The sequence below is a fragment of the Podarcis vaucheri genome, assembly GCF_965113315.1.
Source record: "Podarcis vaucheri genome assembly, chromosome: 17".
NCBI lineage: Eukaryota > Metazoa > Chordata > Lepidosauria > Squamata > Lacertidae > Podarcis > Podarcis vaucheri.
The window spans coordinates 16,562,547-16,581,904 of NC_138755.1; the positions used below are offsets into that span (position 1 = coordinate 16,562,547).

The 19,358-nt window shown below is 43.5% G+C and overlaps 1 protein-coding gene across 4 annotated transcripts in view; it reads left to right on the plus strand.

The window, feature by feature from the left end:
* BNC2 (basonuclin zinc finger protein 2) overlaps positions 1 to 19,358 on the plus strand; it is a 409,457-nt gene that overhangs the window by 6,731 nt on the left and 383,368 nt on the right. The window lies entirely within an intron of this gene.

A 19,358-nucleotide genomic window follows, 5' to 3' on the forward strand; every position in this document is an offset into this window, starting at 1 on the left:
AATGTATCTGTGGACTTGTAGAGTATACAGTATTTACTCTACAAGTCCACAGATACATTTCCAGACTTAGTTGCAACGGGCTTTTTATTGTTTGGTGCTGGGCTCACAATGTTGCAAAAACACACAGTTGCATATAAAGATGTTACATTAATTATAAAGTTACATGTATACCAATTTAGTTTACTTCCTTCCTCTCAGCCTTTGGGTCCAAACAAACTCTCAGCTCACCCACAAAAGTCTCACATGAGAAGAGATCCTGGAAACAGCGGACATCACTCTAGACTTGCTTCTTATGGGCAGGTAGATGGGCATTTCTCAGGCTGCCCACAGCTAGGTTGCATTAAAGTTGCACCCTTCAAACCCAGTTCCAGGTACAGCAGGTTTGTTGGGTTCCTCAGGGAGTCCAGAGGATGGAGAAAGGGCTCACCTATCCTCACAGCTCTTTCTTCACCTTCTGTCCCCCTCTCTTCCTCCTCCTGCTGCTTACGATTATCTTTATCTTAAAGAGACTGTACATATGTTATTGTGTGTGTTGCAAAATGGAGGAGCAGAAGGTATATGGGAATGTGGGTGAAGATGACAGCAGGGACTGCAGGAGATGGTGGCTTCATAATTGGGTGAAAGGTGACAAGGGAGCTTAGCAATTGCAATGTGTGAGAGGGGGGATATGCAGGAGGTTGCCATGGGGGTGGTTGGTGTGCAAAGGAGAGCATGCAGTATAGATAGCTATTTAATGAAGTGAACTGCACTCAATCTTATATATACCATTTACCTGCAGTCTGAAGTACAGACACTGCCCGCATAGATCCTTCAGTAAACATGCAGCTGCTGCTCTGGCAAGCACACTTGTGTGTATGGGGCAGTTTCATTGATGCAAAGCTCAGCTGACACTTCCATTCCAGGGGAGCCCCACGTATATAAAAAATGGGCACAGAGCTCTAGCCTAGGAAGTGTCTTTCACTGTTTTAAATACAATGTACTGTGATACATGTACACTTAAAGTTAGTGCATCGTAAAAAAACACACTAAGGGTATGATTGAGACTGTGGGTTTAAGTGAACCTAGTCATGTTTAAATAGGAGAAAGTCCACTGAAATATAGGATTTACCTAAAGCAAATGTCTTTAGAATCAGGGTGTTGAAGCTTAAAAAAATATATACTGTTCATCCTCTGCATGCTCACTAAGAAATGTTTCTTAAGATTTCAATGGGGCTTACCCCATTGAATATGAGCACAGCCTTGGGCTGTAATCCTGGGTGTGCACTTAGCTAAGATTAAGGCTTCCTGAACCTGGTGGGGCTTCTGAATAAACAGGTAGAAGACTGGGTTGCACAACTGCAGTCTTGCATGCGCTAAATATTATTGGAGTAAACCTTATTGAAGTCATTGAAACATACTTCTGAGTAAAGATGCTTAAGGTTATGTCAAACACAATATTGTGATCAGGTTACTTTCTATTCTGGGGAGATGCCTCTCCCACCCCACCCCCTCCTTTAGCTCACTCTTGACTGCTGTTCTTTAATAGGTATGTGTTAGTTTAAAATATTTTCCCATTGTGTCTAATAGCTTTATTTGTCCTTCTACCCTTGCCTTCATTTGGAGGGGGGGACCTATGGCATTTTGGTATGTTTTGTGAACATAATTATCACATCAGCAAACGAGTAGGAGATATCAAGTACCCAAATGTGCTGGGGAAAAAATGTTGTCATTGTTTCAAGTCAAAAGGTGACTTAAAGAGTTGTAAAACCTTGTTGTTTTTTCAGCTACATCTTTCAATCCTTTGCCTTTTCAGATACTGCACATTCATGCTAATGAAGTTGATAGCTGTAGGAAGAAGAAATGCAGGCAAAGTGATGCGTGGATTATGAATGACTCTGGTTCTTAAAGAAATACATATGCAGCATTAACACCCATTTCCACTATCGGTTGGGATTCCTCTGAAAGGCAGCTGTAATTGCCAGGCAGGCCTCATTGTCCTTAAAAGTTGTGATTCATGTGTCTTTTTAATAGCTGCTTTTTAATGTTCTGTACAAAGATGTAGCAGCACACAGAAAACATTTTTCCCTCTTTGTGACCTTACATTTGCCGAAGTGCCCCATGCTGGAATTCCTTTTCAGGGTCTTTTTTCCTTCCAGAGCCAGACATGTACCCAGACACAAAAGCCTCTGTGTATAGCAAGCTGTTTTAAATATTGTGACTTGCTGATGTGCTGTCCTTTCTCTGCTTGAGCCAAAGATCTCTGCTCAGTGTCTGTAGATTACCAAGCCCCTTCTTCATTGTACCTCTTGTCAGCTATTCCTATTCATTTAACCTTTCATTAGTGTCTGTGCAGCTTCACTGTCTGGAAAAGGCAAGCCAGAACCCAAAGGCCCACTGTCACAGTTATTAGATTTCTCGGTTACATCCCAGCAACCATAATGGACTGAGAGTCAACACTATTGTCATGCGTGCTGCTGTCCTGGGGTGCAGGCTCTTCTGTGCATGTCAAGGACATGTGCCACATGTTGATAATGCACCCCAGAGATAAATGCGCAACATGAGGGATAGACTAAGGCTGGCAGTAATGAGCTTTGTGGGAGTTACTGTGAAGACAAACAGTTGCGGAGGAATTTTGCTTAAGGAGCCAAAGGAGAGGGAGTCGAATTAAGTGTTGCCAGGGTTGCCTATGAGGTACTTGTCAATCATGCTACTTTCATTTTAAGTTTCTGTTACAAGAACAAAAAATAAATAAAAATTAAATGCTATCTGCAACTGGTGAAAATATTGACTTTTTAAAAAAGAAAAAGAGAAGAGAAACCTAGCTAAGATGGAATATATTTCTTATAATCCTTAAAAGGTACCTTGTCAAGGATCAGAATGGCAAACTGTGTATTAAAAACATTGACAGCACTGTTGATATGGTCAGCTCTAAGCAATGAAATCCAGTACTGTATTGCTCTTTGGAAATTACTAAGCATTATAATACATTTTGCTGGTTCTGAACATTTGTAATTTTTTTGCTGTGAAGGTTAAAGTGGCTCAGAGCGATGTGGGGCAAGCCAAGTCACATACCTAAACAAAGAACCAAATAAGTTATACAGTGGTACCTTGGGTTAAGTACTTAATTCATTCCGGAGGTCCGTTCTTAACCTGAAACTGTTCTTAACCTGAAGCACCACTTTAGCTAATGGGGGCCTCCTGCTGCTGCTGCGCCGCCGCTGCACGATTTCTGTTCTCATCCTGAAGCAAAGTTCTTAACCCAAGGTAATATTTCTGGGTTAGCGGAGTCTGTAACCTGAAGCATATGTAACCCGAGGTACCACTGTACAATATTTATCCTGTTGTGCTTTCATTTCTGTTACCCTGTCTCCAGTCATATCCCCAGTTATCTATATCCAAAAGAGGCTGTGTTTTATCAGAAGATGGGATCACTTTAATTTTATAGTTCCCCTTTAACGCCTTCTACCACATTGGCCAACACCAGAATTCATGTGGTAATGAACACATATTGTGGCAGTGAATTCCATAAGTTAATTATGCCTTGTGTGTCCTGAATCTTTTCCTGCTAATAAATTTAATTGGCTGATCCCAAGTGATGATTTTATGGGACAGTGGGAAAATCAGTCTACTTTCACTGCATCATTTATGATTTTATAAGCTTTTATTGTGTGTCTTCCCCAATCTGTTTAGGCACCTTGCACTTTGACATGATAGAAGTCTACTGTCCAATCTTAGTACTTCTAGCTCTGTTTTCTCCATGTCCTTATTCCTTATTGTAGTTTTGCTGAAGGACAATCAGATATCAAAACCCTTTCTAGATAGGAAGCTGTTCAAGGCCTACTGAAAGTACAGTTGTCAGGAAAACAACTCTGTTTATGTTGAATAGATTCAATATAAAGTGACTATTAATAGAAAACATGCATTTTGAGAGTAATTGGCGGGGGTGGGGTGGGACTCAAGACGTGTGTAATAGGAGCTTGAAATGCCATGGAATTGCTAAAGGGTTAGAATGAAAGAGGAGGAAGTTTGGGTGAAGATGGACCCGATTCCACAGATGAAAATGTCAGGGGTGCAAATCTGCCAATCAAACACTAGACTAAGCTACCGTAGTCTTGCTTTTAGACATGTATCTTAAAAGAAGTACTGCTTGAACTCTCTAGAGAAAGGGGACATTGCTTCAAGTGTCTGTGTACTAGGCTAAGCTGCTGCAGTGTCCTCAATTCTACATGGGGCTGTTTTTGAAGTTGACTCAGAAACTTTAGCTGGTACAGAATATATTTGTTGAGTCAGTATTTGTTTAGACTAGCTGGTCAGATCCTAACACCAACAGCGTTCAGTTGAACTGGTTGCTAGTGTTTCACAGCCCAGTTGAAGGTGCTGGTTTCCACCTCTTAAGTTCTAAATAGTACAGGGCCGGATTGTTTGAGGAACACTCTTCATCCATACAAACCTGCTTGTGCCAAGATCAGTGTTTGAGACATTGTTTGTTAGCCTGCTGTAAAGATATGAGACTGGTAAGCATTAGAGAGAGGACCTTTTCACTGGTGGCCCCTAGTTTGTGGAGCAAGGCATGTGTGGCTAGCTCCAGCATTGTTAATCGTTGAAAAGGACTTAAAGGCATTTGGTTTCATGTTTTAAAGCCAGGCTGTTCATTGTTCTAACATGTTGATTAATCTGCAGTTATTGCTTGTTGGCATTACATTATTGAATTGTGCTTTTAGTTTTGTCTACTGCCCAGAGATGGCATTGTCTTTTAACCTTGCAATTTAAATAAATGTTCATCATCTTCCATATTACTCTGAAAAATGAAAACTTTTATTTGAAAGTTCAGTACAGCTTCAGAGACAGTGTAGATCTTTGTGACATCACAAGGGGGAGAAGGAGCCAATTGGTGTCAAGTACAACAGGAAAAGGGACGCGGGTGGCGCTGTGGGTTAAACCACAGAGCCTAGGACTTGCCGATCAGAAGGTCAGCGGTTTGAATCCCTGCAACGGGGTGAGCTCCCGTTGCTCAGTCCCTGCTCCTGCCAACCTAGCAGTTCCAAAGCATGTCAAAGTGCAAGCAGATAAATAGGTACCGCTTTGGCAGGAAGGTAAACGGCATTTCCGTGCGCTGCTCTGGTTCGCCAGAAGCGGCTTAGTCATGCTGGCCACATGACCCGGAAGCTGTATGCCGGCTCCCTCAGCCAATAAAGTGAGATGAGCGCCACAACCCCAGAGTCGGTCACGACTGGACCTAATGGTCAGGGGTCCCTTTACCTTTACCTTACAACAGGATAAAGCTTCAAATTTGCAGAAACAGCTTTTCAGAGCTCCGCTCCACCATGGAGAGGAGTATTTGATCCATTGCTCCAGATATGCTTATCTGCCCTTTGATGTCAGTGCTTTGCCCATCATGTGATATTAAAAATTTCCTACAACAACCAGATCTGGATAATATCAGAAAGAAGCTATCAGGTGGCCTGCATGGGCACATTGATGTGACCCAGGCTCTTAATCTTTTTAGCATTAAGTTCTAGGAGTTCCATACCAAGCACAATATGAAATAGTTCTATGACGGTTGCTGATATTTCTTCATGCTCAAGGCGGGTGGAGGAAGAACACAATTGGCCATTTTGTGATGTAAATAGAGTTTCTTAGCAAGATGTATCCACCAATAGATATGGATGGCTCGAATAAAGTTAACAGTTTTAAAGTTTCATTCTTCTTGTTACGCTGTGCTATTTCAGTTAGTATAAATGCATTGTTGAGCTGCTTTGTTTTCCTTCTTGTGAAAGAAGGCAAAGCACAGCAAACAAATGATTTACGCTTTAGAAAGCAAAAAGTCAAATTGACAAGCAGAACACAATTGGCCTAGGCAGAGTCTATTTGGTAGCTACGCACAAAGGAAGATTTGCTTCATTTTTGTTGTTCGTGTTTTTAAGCACAACTTTTAGTTATTCATGTACAAAAATGAGAACTACATCTGCTGCAGAAATTAGTAAATAGCAATTGTTCAGAAATTTCCTAGGCTGCCACATTATAAAAAACACGAATGGTAAAACTGAATGTTTAAAGAACAAGACAAAACAAATCAGAGCAAACCTAACAACATTGTCCTGGTTTTTCCTTCATGCTAAACCAAACCGTAGCTTAGTATGGGCTCCTGGAGAAGATACAGCAGCCTCTTTCTTCCCCCCTGGTTGTTCTGTTAATGCGCTGAGCCAAGCCATGTTTCGGCTTGGGTGTCATTCAAATCCAGGCTCCTGCTTTAGCTCCCCTGAGCAAACTGCATCCATTGGTAGGATCAAACCTTGTTTACGGCTCATGGTTAGTCTGGAGAGAGCTTAAATCACAGTCCTGTGTTCGAATGACACACTAAGCCAAGGCACAGCTTAGTTCAGCACAATGCATATTTGTTTGTTTGTTTGTTTGTTTGTTTTATACCCCGCCCATCTGGCTGGGTTTCCCTGGTGATTCCCCAGAATAGCCAAGGAGAAGAAAAGTCATCACAGTCTTGTCCCCTGGACAGTGGCGTAGCGTGGGGGGTGCAGGGGGGGCTGGCCGCACCGGCCGCAACATCTGGGGGTTAGGGGGGGCAAATCCACGGGTTAGGGGGCGCAAATTACTTGCCTTGCCCCGGGTGCTGACAACCCACGCTACGCCACTGCCCCTGGAGCCAGTACACTTGTGTGCTCATGCTAAGCTGTCGTTTGGCTTAGTGTGACATTCAAACTCATTGTGTGGAACATCTTATCATTAGATTGATAAGAACTTTGATGAATTCAGATACTGCTTTCTGGTTCTGAGTTCAAAGATGAAAATGTCAGCTGGAAACCACTTTTGTTTAATGTGCATTTATTTAATGTTTTCATGAATGACACAGCATGGAAAAATTGCTGTTTGTTTGTTTTTAGTGCAGCCTAACCAGACCTCTATTAAAAAGTACATACATCTTGAAATTGAATTAAATAAATAAGTGGCAGTACAACTAATTTGGAGGGCTTCTTTTGTGCCAGTGCTGAATTAAGGACAATGCTTGGTTTCTTGGGAGTTCACAATATTTTTTTTCCTGTTAACAAAAGCCTGTTCTTACTGTTTGCCTAATAATTACTTTTGTAGTCCTTTGATAGACTATTGGCTTAACCACGCTGAATTTGAAATACATTGCACCAGTTGTGCTGCTTAGCATTAAATTTGTGTTGCATGTATAGATTTTTTAAAAGCCACTTTGTACATTCAAAGTTTAATGAACTGGTTTAAATAAAAGTTTATGAGAATGCAAAAAGTTCCCTTATCCAAAACATCAGTAATAATTTGGCAATAGTGTGAAGAACAGGATGACACAACTTCTGAAGCCAAGTGTGGGCTGCATGAGCAGTGTAGTTTCATGTCTCCCCTCATTACAGTCCTGTCCCATGAATACTGATGTGTAAAATCTCCCACAGGGTCCTGCACATGATAAGGATATTTCCAGAGACTTGAGAAGGGATTGATATGGAAAAGGTGAGGGGCGCGCGCTATGTTGCCCCTTTCCCCTAGTGCGGCTGTAACTCATTCCAGCTGCCCAGGGCCCCCCATAAAGTGAGTTCCTGGAGGCTAGTGCTGCAAGCTTGTGTCTAGGCCAGGGGTCAGCAACCTAAGGCCGGGAGCGACCTGCGGAGGTTGTTTGACCAGCCCACAAGCTGCCCCTGAACTGAGCTGCCCACTCAGCGCTCTGCTAAACCAGCACAGCGCGGCACGGGGACTCACTTCTATGGTGTTGGAAATCGCGTCTGATGCCAAAAATCATGGGCGTGCGCACGATTCAGCCCAAGGAGGGATCTTCACGGGACTGATCTGGCCCAAGCAAGATAAACCTTGCTGACCCCTGGCCTATGCCTAGTCTTGTTGCATTCAGCACCACACACCGACTGCTTGGTAAAAAGATTCCTTTCTGAGACGGGTTTTGAACCTAGCCCCAGGAGGGCTGTGTGTGCTCTCTGCAAGCGTCCTGCTTCCAAAATGGTGTTTGTGAAGAGCACAGGGAGATTTGAACCCCTAGCATGGAGAGGTGCCTCTTGACTTCTAGTACCAAGCTGTTGCTTCCTGTGCCACTGTGCCATTGTTGTGATGCAGAGCACTGGGGGCAGGTCCCCACTGTTATGAGTTATTTGTGTGTTGACAGCATGAGGGCATTGCCACTGGCACAGTTCTGGATTAACAGGTGGTGGTGGTTCAAGGGGTACTGTGTGACGCTGCCCTATTCATGCTGTGTGGGGGTTTTGCATGTGCTGTGTCTTCCTCTCCTCTCAGGCTGAGCAGGTACAAGATACAATGCCCATTCCGCTACTGCAGAGGAGCCATATCTCCCTACCCTTGTGTAAGCAAAGTATAGGATGACTCCGTTAGTAGTGTTTTATTGTGCCTTGCAGTATTGAGTTTGCAGTAACTAAATGTCAAGTAATTTAGTTTGGTTTTTTGTTTGGTTTTTAAGTGGCACACAGATAATAAAACACCACTTTTGCTTTTGTCAAGGAGAGAAGGGAAGAAGGGACCCGGAGCATATCCAATAATTCTGCTGGGCCTTAGTTACAATATATTTTCTTTTTCTTCTGAGGCCAAGTTATTTATGCCAGAAATGTTTTGGCTAAAAGTCTGGCCTTAAACTGAGGACAAAGTACAACACTGTGCTGAAACAATGTGTTTGAAAGTAAGCGCACAACCATTGGGGAAACCAAATATTATGCTGGCTCCCTTCCTAACCTAGGGACAACTTCTTGGTAACTTGATCTCAAGGGTAGTAAATAAGCTAGTGCAACACTGAACTTTCCTTTTGCTTTTTGAGAAATGTGATGGACATCTTGCTTCCACATTCCCCGTTGTACTTAGTGTCTCTTCTGAGCATTCTCGCGCAGCATTGAGTGTTCTTGGCACTGTTGAATATTTAATATGTCATTTCATTCTGATACAAGTAAACCCCTTTAGACGTCTTTGCAATCAAGGCTATTATTGTAAATGTGAACTCTGTAAATAGACAGGAGTAATCGCAAAAGCAGCAGCATCTAATGAACAAAACTCCGCCATTTGTATCATTCTGGGAAATGAATGCAATTGCTCATGTATCTAGCATGTTGGCTAAGTAATGGCGGAATGCACCTCAGCAAGCCTTCAGCAGAGCCTTGCTAGTGGGTTTCTCCTTAATGAATCTGGACAGATTACCTTTGAGTAGTTTGGAATTACAGCTGATGTTTTCTGAGTGATTTGGGACTCTTATTTTAATAATATAGATCTGACCCTGGAGAAGAGTCACACTTCTTGCAAATATTGACTGGTTTATAAAACAGTGTGATCCGAATGATAGTGTTATGAATACTGGCCTAGCTATACCTTTTGTCAAGCAAATTGCCTGATAATGGCCATGGGAATGTCTCTTAATGGAGGCTAGTTGTTAGAGAAATTGCTGGCTAATTGCTCATGATGGGTAGTTGAAGTTTTTTGTGGGGGGGGGGGGAGGAGGCCATGTAAAGTTGTCATACCTTCACACATACCCATCTAAGGGTGCTGGGCAGATCTGAGGTCTCTGTTTGAAAGACCCTGCAGTTCTGGGATAAAAGAGGGACTGAGGGATGGCTGTGAAACCTGGAACCAGTTTGGGGTTAAGGTGCCAGTGTTGGGGAGTGGATCTGCTGCATGTATGTATTAATAAGTAAACAAAACATCACAAAAATGCCATTAATTTCCAGTGATCCCCCCCCCAAGGAAGCCCAAACATGCCAAGCACTGCTCAGTAACTTCTTGCTGCTCTGGGTGCGTGCGCACAACACACACACACAGAGAGAGAGAGAGAGAGAGAGAGAGAGAGAGAGAGAGAGAGAGAGATAGTAATCTTGAATAAACCATTAACTATAATAAATATTTGTTTATGGCAGAGTTTCCCAAACTTGGGTCTTTGGCTGTTTTTGGACTACAGCTCCCATCATGCCTAGCTAGCAGGATCAGTGATGGGAATTATAGTCCAAAAATGGTTGGAGATTCAAGTTTGGGAAACCCTGATTTATGGGATGTATTCTGTGGGGTTTTCAAAAAATAAAAAAAATAAGGAGTATGAATATGTAATCACAGTAGTTGCTTTATCTGGTTGCCACCTCCCCAGTGGTGACTAGACATTCTGTTTTGGCACCCTCAACCTAGCTCCCAGGAGCCATTTGGCTCCTAGCTTTTCTATCCCAATTTCTAACACTGGCTGCATATACCTGCATTGCAGGGGGTTGGACTAGATCATGGGTAGGCAAACTAGGGGCCGGATCCAGCCCAATCGCCTTCTAAATTTGCCCCCTGGACGGTCTGGGAATCAGCATGTTTTTACATGAGTAGAATGTGTCCTTTTATTTAAAATACATCTCTGGGTTATTTGTGGGGCATAGGAATTTGTTCATCCCCCCAAAAAAAATATTGTTCGGCCCCCTACAAGGTCTGAGGGACAGTGGACCGGCTCCCTGCTGAAAAAGTTTGCTGACCCCTGGACTAGGGTCTCTTCCAGCTCTGCAATTCTGTTATTCTATGAAAACATCCCACTCACTTCTAAAAGACCACAGATAGTTCAAGGTCAAAGGCCTGAAAGAGGAAAGTTTTTGCTTGGCTTCTCAAGATATATAATGATGGTGCCAGGTGACCGTCTCTGGGGAGAGCGTTCAACAAACAGGTTCACTGCAGAAAAGCCCCCTTCTCGTGTTGCCACCCTCCAGACCTCTCATGGGGAGGGCACATGAAGAAGAGCTTCAGATGATAATCACAGGGTCTGGGTCAGTTTATATGGGGAGAGGCGCTCCTTAAGGTATTGCAGTCCTGAGCCATTTAAGGCTTCATAGGTCCAAACCAGTAGCTTGAATTGGGCCCAGAAACCAATTGGCAGCCAGTGCAGTTGGGCAAGGATTGGCATTATATGCTCAAACCATCTTGCCCATCTGCTGAATTTCGCACTAGCTGAAGTTCCCAAACTGTCTTCAGAGGCAGCTGCAGGTATAACGTGTTGCAGTAATCTACCCTAGAGGTTACAAAGCACAGATGGCAGAAGGCAGGCTATCCCTCCCCAGAAAGGGGTGCAGCTGGGTCACCAGTTGAAGCTGATGCAGCGAGGCCACCTGAGCCTCAGGTAATGGATCCAAGCTATGTACCTGTCTCAGGTAGGAGCACAGGAAGCTGCCTTGCCCTTGTTAGACCATAGGTCCATTTAGTCCAGTATTGTCCATGCTGGCAGTGGCTCTCCAGAATTTCGGACAGCGAACCTTCTCAGCCATACCTGGAGGTGCTTGGGATTGAATCTGGGACTTTTGGAAACGCAAAGCAGGTGCTTTGCCATTGAACTACATCCCTTCCATTAAATGTTGTAAATGATGCCTGCGTGCGAACGTCTGTTTTCTCTCTGTGCTGGACAAACGAAACAGCTGGACACCATGTGAATTGGCTGTGTGAATCGGGCCCTTAGTTTTGAATGGCTTCTTAATGCAATGGTTGGTGCCCAAGCTGCTTCATTTTTCTGCCCAACCAATAATGTCAGAAGTTATACAGGAATCTATGTTGTGAATTGATATTATTTGATGCTAAGGATGTATTCCTAAATTCATTTTTTAAAAAACTCTTCACCTTTCTTTGATTGAAAGTTCTTCGCCATAAATTATGCATTCTTAAAAGAGAAAATTATATCCTTTCACCCAAGGAAAAGAAAACTGTTCAAAGTTATATTCTCCCCCCTGCCCCCCCCCGTAATCTGTCATGTAGCTTGTATTTACTGCTGTAGGGAAATATTTTTCTTTCTCGAGCCTTTAAAGAGATATTTAAGCATAATATGTTCATACCTTTTAAAAACCATTTGGTGTGATAAAAAAGATCTTTTCAACTTGGTATATTTTTATAACACAGTACACCTTGTCTTTGAAAGTTCCATTTAAAGTCTTCTGTCATATACTGCCAAAAAACGTTGTTCAGAACTCTGTGTGTGTCGAAACATGCATGCCTGTCCCAGTGTCATAAGTAATTATATCTCTTGTGCGCTTGCTTCTAGTAATTGGAAAGTTCGACCTACCGCAGGATACATTCTCGCGTTTGATTGTATCTTGAGGACATGTTACAGAAATCAAGTTTTCCACCATGCAGCAACTTGAAATTGTAAACAGATATTATTTTAAGTGCATCATTCTGTTTCTCAACAACTTTCGCTGTGTGTGTTTTCTATGAAACTCCAGGCAGGCTTTTTTCAAGAGCACGTGCGTGTTTGCATTTAGCAGCAATTAAGCCTGCAGTTTTTCACCCCCAACTACTCTGTTCCAAATAAGATATTTGATCCTGTATACTGACATTTATCCCACTTGCCTTATCTCTTGCAGCTTCTAGCTTGTGGGGAAACAAATAGACTTGTGGTGTCTAGCTGTGATTGACAATAGGAAGACTAGAAGGGAAGGGCATTCATCAAGTTGTTTTAATAGGTGGTCATTCTAAGGGATGCTTCTTCACTTGTTGGGGTAGAAGGGTACTGGTAGGATAGAGGGCAAGACATTGAGCTCAGGAAACCACAAAGCCTCCAGTTTTAATCTTACCTCTGTCATGAACTCACTAGGTAGACTTAGACAATCTTCTACTCTCCGCCTCAGTATTTGCAACATGGTTTGTTTGTTTGTTTGTTTTTTAAAAAATACTGTCTTAATTTAAAGTGTTGAAGTAAAGATTACAATTAGATAATGCAAGCAAAGCGCACTGAATACTTCAGAGTGCTACACAATGGCTATTAAGAAGGTAAGCACTAAAGAGTTAGCATCTATCTGTTTCCGCCCCCTAACATATGTAGTTCCAGCTGCAAACTGCACACAGATATGTTTATCTGAAAAAAGTACAGAATTAGGGCTTAGTTATATATGCATTTGTGTGCATATCTCTCCACCTTCTCTAGGTGTGGTCTACTGTGTTGCTTGGTGTCATGTTGGACCTGGTTCACCAACAATTATTTCCTCAGTTGACTTGGGAAAACAAGAGGACCAATATTGGTTATTGGTTTGTTTCGTTCTTGTTTTTTAATTATGTGTTTTGTATTTTTAAGTTGTCTTTTTATGCTGTGAACTGGCCTAAGATCTTTGCGTGAAGGGCCAGTACACAAAAATGAATGATTAATACAAATAAGCATTCACTGGTTAGATACAACATATAAATGCATCCGTATATTGTAAAATAGTAGAGGAAAATGAATAAGAATCAGAATAATTAAAAATTGCATCAGTGTGTTAAATTATTGGACAGTTACAATTTCTCTTGAGTTTAAAAATGTTGGCACAGTGAGAGTATATACAATGTTGTGTTGTGTTTTTACTATTCTTTGTTGGGTACCAGAATGGTTGGGACATCAGAGTCAGATGGATGGTATATAAATTATTATTTTTTTTTACTACTACTACCACTATCCTTATGCAAAGGTTCTTTTGTCTAGGAGGGTCTTCTGTTTTGAAATATGGGGTATAAATTTTAAAACTAATATGTAAGGAAGGGTTTATATGAAGAATTGAGCTGTAATGTATTACAGCATATTAGTCGCCGACGTGGGGATCCAGGGCACAGTCCTTCAATGGCTGCGCTCGTTTCTCTCTGGTCGGGGACAGAGGGTGGCGCTTGGGGGGGAACTGTCATCCCGCCACTCCTTGGTGTGTGGAGTGCCTCAGGGTGCGATTCTCTCCCCGATGCTTTTTAACATCTTTATGCGCCCCCTCGCCCAGCTTGTCCGGAGTTTTGGGCTGGGCTGCCATCAGTATGCTGATGACACCCAACTCTATCTGTTGATGGATGGCCATCCTGACTCGGCCCCAGACACACTGATCAGATGCTTGGAAGCTGTGGCTGGATGGTTACGTGGGAGCCGGTTGAAGTTAAATCCTTCGAAGACAGAGGTCCTCTGGCTGGGACAGGACGATATGGGATTGAGGGGGCAACTCCCATCTCTTGCGGGGGTGCAATTAGTGCCAGCACCGTCCGTTAAGAGCTTGGGTGTAATCTTCGATACCTCCCTCTCCATGGAGGCGCAGATTGCAGCTATAACAAAGGCGGCATTTTTTCATCTCCGCCAAGCTAAGCAGTTGGCCCCTTACCTCTCTCGCCCTGACCTAGCCACTGTGATCCACGCGACGGTCACCTCCAGACTGGATTATTGTAACTCGCTCTACGTGGGGCTGCCCTTGAGACTGACCCAGAAACTCCAGCGGGTGCAGAATGCCGCAGCGAGACTCCTTACGGGGTCTTCGCTGCGGGATCACATTCATCCGGTGCTATACCAGCTGCACTGGCTCCCGGTGGAGTACAGGATCAGGTTTAAGGTGCTGGTTTTAACCTTCAAAGCCCTATACGGCCTAGGACCCTCGTATCTACGGGACCGCCTCTCCTGGTATGCCCCACAGAGGAACTTACGGTCCTCAAATAAAAACATCTTGAAGGTCCCAGGCCACAGAGAGGTTAGGCTGGCCTCAACTAGAGCCAGGGCTTTTTCGGCTGCGGCTCCAACCTGGTGGAACGCTCTGTCACAAGAGACAAGGGCCCTGCAGGACTTGACATCTTTCCGCAGGGCCTGCAAGACAGAGCTGTTCCACCAGGCCTTTGGTTAGGGCACAACCTGACTCCCTCCTTCAGCAATCTTTACAATACTTTAGTTTATGGTTGCTATTAATTTTGATTTTAATTAATTCTTATGATGTTTTTATAATGTTGCACTTTTTTAGTGCTGTTAGCCGCCCTGAGCCCGGCTTCGGCTGGGGAGGGCGGGATATAAATAAAATTTATTATTATTATTATTATTATTATTATTATTATTACATGATATGGGACACGGGTGGCGCTGTGGGTAAAACCTCAGCGCCTAGGACTTGCCGATTGTATGGTTGGCGGTTCGAATTCCTGTGGCGGGGTGCGCTCCCGCTGCTCGGTCCCAGCGCCTGCCAACCTAGCAGTTCGAAAGCACCTCCGGGTGCAAGTAGATAAATAGGGACCGCTTACTAGCGGGAAGGTAAATGGCGTTTCTGTGTGCGGCTCTGGCTCGCTAGAGTAGCTTCGTCACGCTGGCCACGTGACCCGGAAGTGTCTGCGGACAGCGCTGGCTCCCGGCCTATAGAGTGAGATGAGCGCACAACCCTAGAGTCTGGCAAGACTGGCCCGTACGGGCAGGGGTACCTTTACCTTTACCTTAGTACATGATAATGTTTGGTTTGCTAGCAAATGTACACTGGAGATGCTCATATTGGCTCAATTCAACCAAGGGTTTTTGCTATGAAAACAAGCTGTGGCAAGCCTCAGGCTTGTACACTTTCCCTCCCTTTCCCTCCTCTTTCACAACTGGGCCAAAGAGTTTTGATTGTAAAGTAACCACAGTTCCTGGTGAAGTTCCAGATTGGGACCTGTTTAAACAAGCCACAGTCTGAAACCATGGTTTGATTCTGGATGGTTCTCATTCACCATAGTGGGTAGCCCGCATAACTGTTGCCCTCCTTTTATTATGACTTACCTGCTTTTCTACGCAGTTGGAGGAAGCTACCCTTGATTGGTCCAGGCCTAAAACCTGTCCTTGGCTTAAGCTTCTGATAAATCTTAATGCAGGTAGATTTGTATGAGGATAGGTCATGCTGAGCCTGTACAGATGACCAAATGATCCTTCTATGGGTGAGCTTTGGTTGTTTGTGATGCTCTGTGAAGTAGTAAGGAGGCAATCATGTACATGAGGTGAGGAACGGTGTATTAGATGTGTGGCAATGTGCTAACCTGCATTGACCTATTGTGGGACGAACACATTTGACTTTTGTTCCATGACATAATACGGAAATATGTTTTCCAGTACCATTTAAATTTGACATTTTGTGAACATTTTAATTATGAAACCAAGGCAATTTTATGTCTCTGCAAATTTCCATATTTCTTTCTTTCATTGTGACAAATGTTTCAGAGAAGCATTTGGCACCATTTTCTGAACACAACATGTAGCCTACCATTGCAGGTCACACCTCAGAATTAATGTGACTTAAATCATTCTTTCTTTTTTTTAAAAAAAATCTAAAATGTGTGACAACAAAATGTATTTGGCAAGAAGATCCAGTGTTTTTGTCAAGATCCTTTTAAAATCTCCAGCCGCTCTTCTCCACAATAGGTATATTTTGAGAATGCTTGGCAGATAGGGAGAATGGGGTCATTATGACCAAGGAAAGCATAGCTGTCTCCCACATTCCACTTCTTGTGCAATTCAGTTTCAATTTTTGCATAGTCATATGGGTGAATTGCTTGTTTGGTATTTAGGAAACATCAGTGTTTTTTTCAAAGACTTGTCTGTGGCTTAGGAAAGAATCTGCATTCAGAAAGCAGAAAGAAAGGAGAATGGAGAAAGAGAGAATTAAACAGTCTTGCTAACCCATATACCATATTTTTCCGTCTCTAAGACACCCCCGTGTATAAGACGACCCCAATTTGGGGGGACTCTTTCTAGGGTTGTTTTATCCACTGATAGTTGTAGCTGGTGATAGGTTTTTTTTTGCAACATCTGGCCCTTTATAACTTCCTTGTGGTTTTTCAGTGTTAGGAGAAAATCCGGATTTAAAGCAAGAAAAAGTATGAGCTGGCATTTTGATGGCTAGGGTATCATGCAGACACTGGAAGAAATGTTTGAGCAGGAGCAACACCAATTTCACAATAAACGGCTATGTAGAAGCACCCTAGGTGGGTGTTCAGTACTAACTTGGCTAGTAGCAATGATGGCTTTGGTTGGGCCATGCCTGGTAGAGCAATTGGCAGAAAAGGTGGCTGTGGACCCCAGGATACAAGCATAGGATTGGCAACCTTATACAGTGGCGTAGCATAGGTTTCCAGTGCCTGGGGCTGGGTAGGTTGGAGAGACGGAAATGGACAAGATACCCATGCACATTCAACTGCCTAACAGTGTCTGAATTACCCAGGAGATAGCAACCACAGAGATAAGAAAAGAAGAGTCATTCCATTGTCTGGAGAGGTCACTTCTGAGTTTGCATGGAGAAGCTGTTTCCAACAGAGCCCAGTGACGGAAGCACCTAGCTGTACTGAGGCAGCACTGGGTGCTAAACTCTTGTACCCCTAACAAATTTTGTGCCTGGGGCAACTGACCCTGTGGCCCTCCCTTAGGCTACTAACATGGGCTTATAACTACAAAGATTTTACTCAGAGCATGCTGATAGGTGGGGAAATGCACAATGGAAAAGAATAAAAACAAGCAGTTTCACCATCCACTAGGTTTCCTATTCTTACATTGTGTTGTGAGCCCTGCAGCACAGTTGGGAAGGGGCTTGGGTTGGCAGGCCCAACCATAGGTGGAGAAAGAAATGGGGGAAGGGCCGAATGGTTGGAGCCAGGGTTGAGGGAGGGGGATCTTCCTTTGGTGCCTTGGATTCTGGTTGTTCAGAAAGGGAGAGCTTTGTGTGGCTGAGGAAGGAGGCAGCCCAGGAGGTGGACATGCCTGGTCAGAAGCCTGAAGAGGTGGGTGCAGTTTTGTCTCCTGGAACCAGGAGGCAGGTGCTTTACTTCGTTGCTGCTGCTGCTTCTGTACCCCAGGGAGCTAATCCATGGTTTGGCATAGCATTAGGCCTAAACCTGACATAACCAAGTGTGGTAAGCCAAGAACAAGCCATGGTTATAGCTCATGGTTTGTTTGAAGTGAGATAAACCATGAGCTCAGGTTTGGGCATAATGCTAAGTTAAACCATAGCTTAATTTCCAGTAGCGTAGCAGTGACAAGGATGATTGGGGCTGTGACATGCTCCCTGTGTGCCAGCACACTTGCTTGCTCGTAGTTTGGCTTAGCGTTTGCATGTGAACTTGGTCAGATTATCACGTTCATCGCATTCTCAAAGTGCTATGCTCAAAAACTCTTAAGGTACATGCTGTCTTAAATGATGCATGTTTTGAAAGAGTTCAATGCAATGTTTGTTTTTTTCATCATGGTTGCCTACATCGTGTAGGGGAAGTGATTATGCCTGCCCCTCCAACATGCAAAGACTCACCAGCCTAGTGGGATATAAACTGTGCTATGTTGTTCTTTCTCGTGTACCTTATTGTTGTACATGATAGAGCCCCTTTGAGATTTCCAGAAACTTCAGCATGGTCTCTTGTTTTTACTTCTTATATATTCTACATTCCCCCCACCCCACCCCTTATTTTGTTTAAGTTCCTCCTTGTAACACCTTGGTTCACTTCGTGAATTCAAATATTATTCTTTCCATAATTTTTCTGCAGCTAGTTGGTTAGTTTCTTATTGCCCATACCTATTGAATCACAAAGATCTAGTGGGCATATGGTGTCCAGAGGGTATATAGCGCCTGCTGCATTTTCTTCATCGCTCCGTTTGCCTGACCAAAGATGAGATACGCCAAGACAGAAACAGGAAATGTAACACAAGTAGCTCAAGGAAAGCATGTTAATTTTGTATTTAGAAGGAGGAAATGCCCATGTGAATTGAATGTAATAGAAGATCTAAAATGTTATGAATGGAAAGGAGCAATGGGCTGGAATAGGCTTTATCTTCGTCATACATCTCTGGAGCAGCACTTTACTCACTGAGGAAGTGATTTAATTGAAAAGCATTGCTGTTGGAAAAAAACCCACATTTTTAAAAAGTGAAAACCAGGACCCTGAATTTTCTATCCTTCTGTTTCAGAAAATAGCCAAGGGGACTTGGAATGCCCACTTCTGACCTAGTCTCCTTATACTCATTGGTATCTCCCATGTTATTTCACCTCTGTGGCCTTTCTGTGCTGAAAAGACCTCTCAGGGATTCAACGCATCTCTATGTGTTCTGCGCACAGAGATGCACATTGCAGCTTCCTATGTATCACTGCCATGTGGCCCATGATATCTAATGTTTTGGGGAGCAGCAGCAGTGTTCCCAGATGCCACACTTCTGCTTTTCTCCAGGAGTGAAAAACAGCCATTCAGTTATATGGGAAAGAAGTAAATGGACACATATTGGGTTGGAACTAGCCTGCCTGCCTATAGTGGCCACCCCAGCCAGTGTTAGAAATTCCCCAGGCACCCGGCGTGTTTTGTGTGGGTCTCTGGATTGCTCTCTGGATGGCGACTGACTTCTCCATCTGGCTGGTCCTCTCCAGCTTTCTTAAGCAGGTCAGCAGAAGAGCTTATTTATTGCGTTTATCTCTGACCTTTTTCTCCAAGGAATCCACAGTTCACCCCCCCTCCCAGTTCATCCCTACAACAGTCCTGTGAGGTAGGTGAAGAAGCGGTGGGGATTTGAACCCTAATCTCCCAGGTCCTAGTCCAACACTCTAAACACTATACCACACTGGCTTCCTATAGCAATTCTGCTACAGGGCACCTCTATAAACTAAGTAGGTCAATAAATACAGGGAAAGCCAAATGTTACT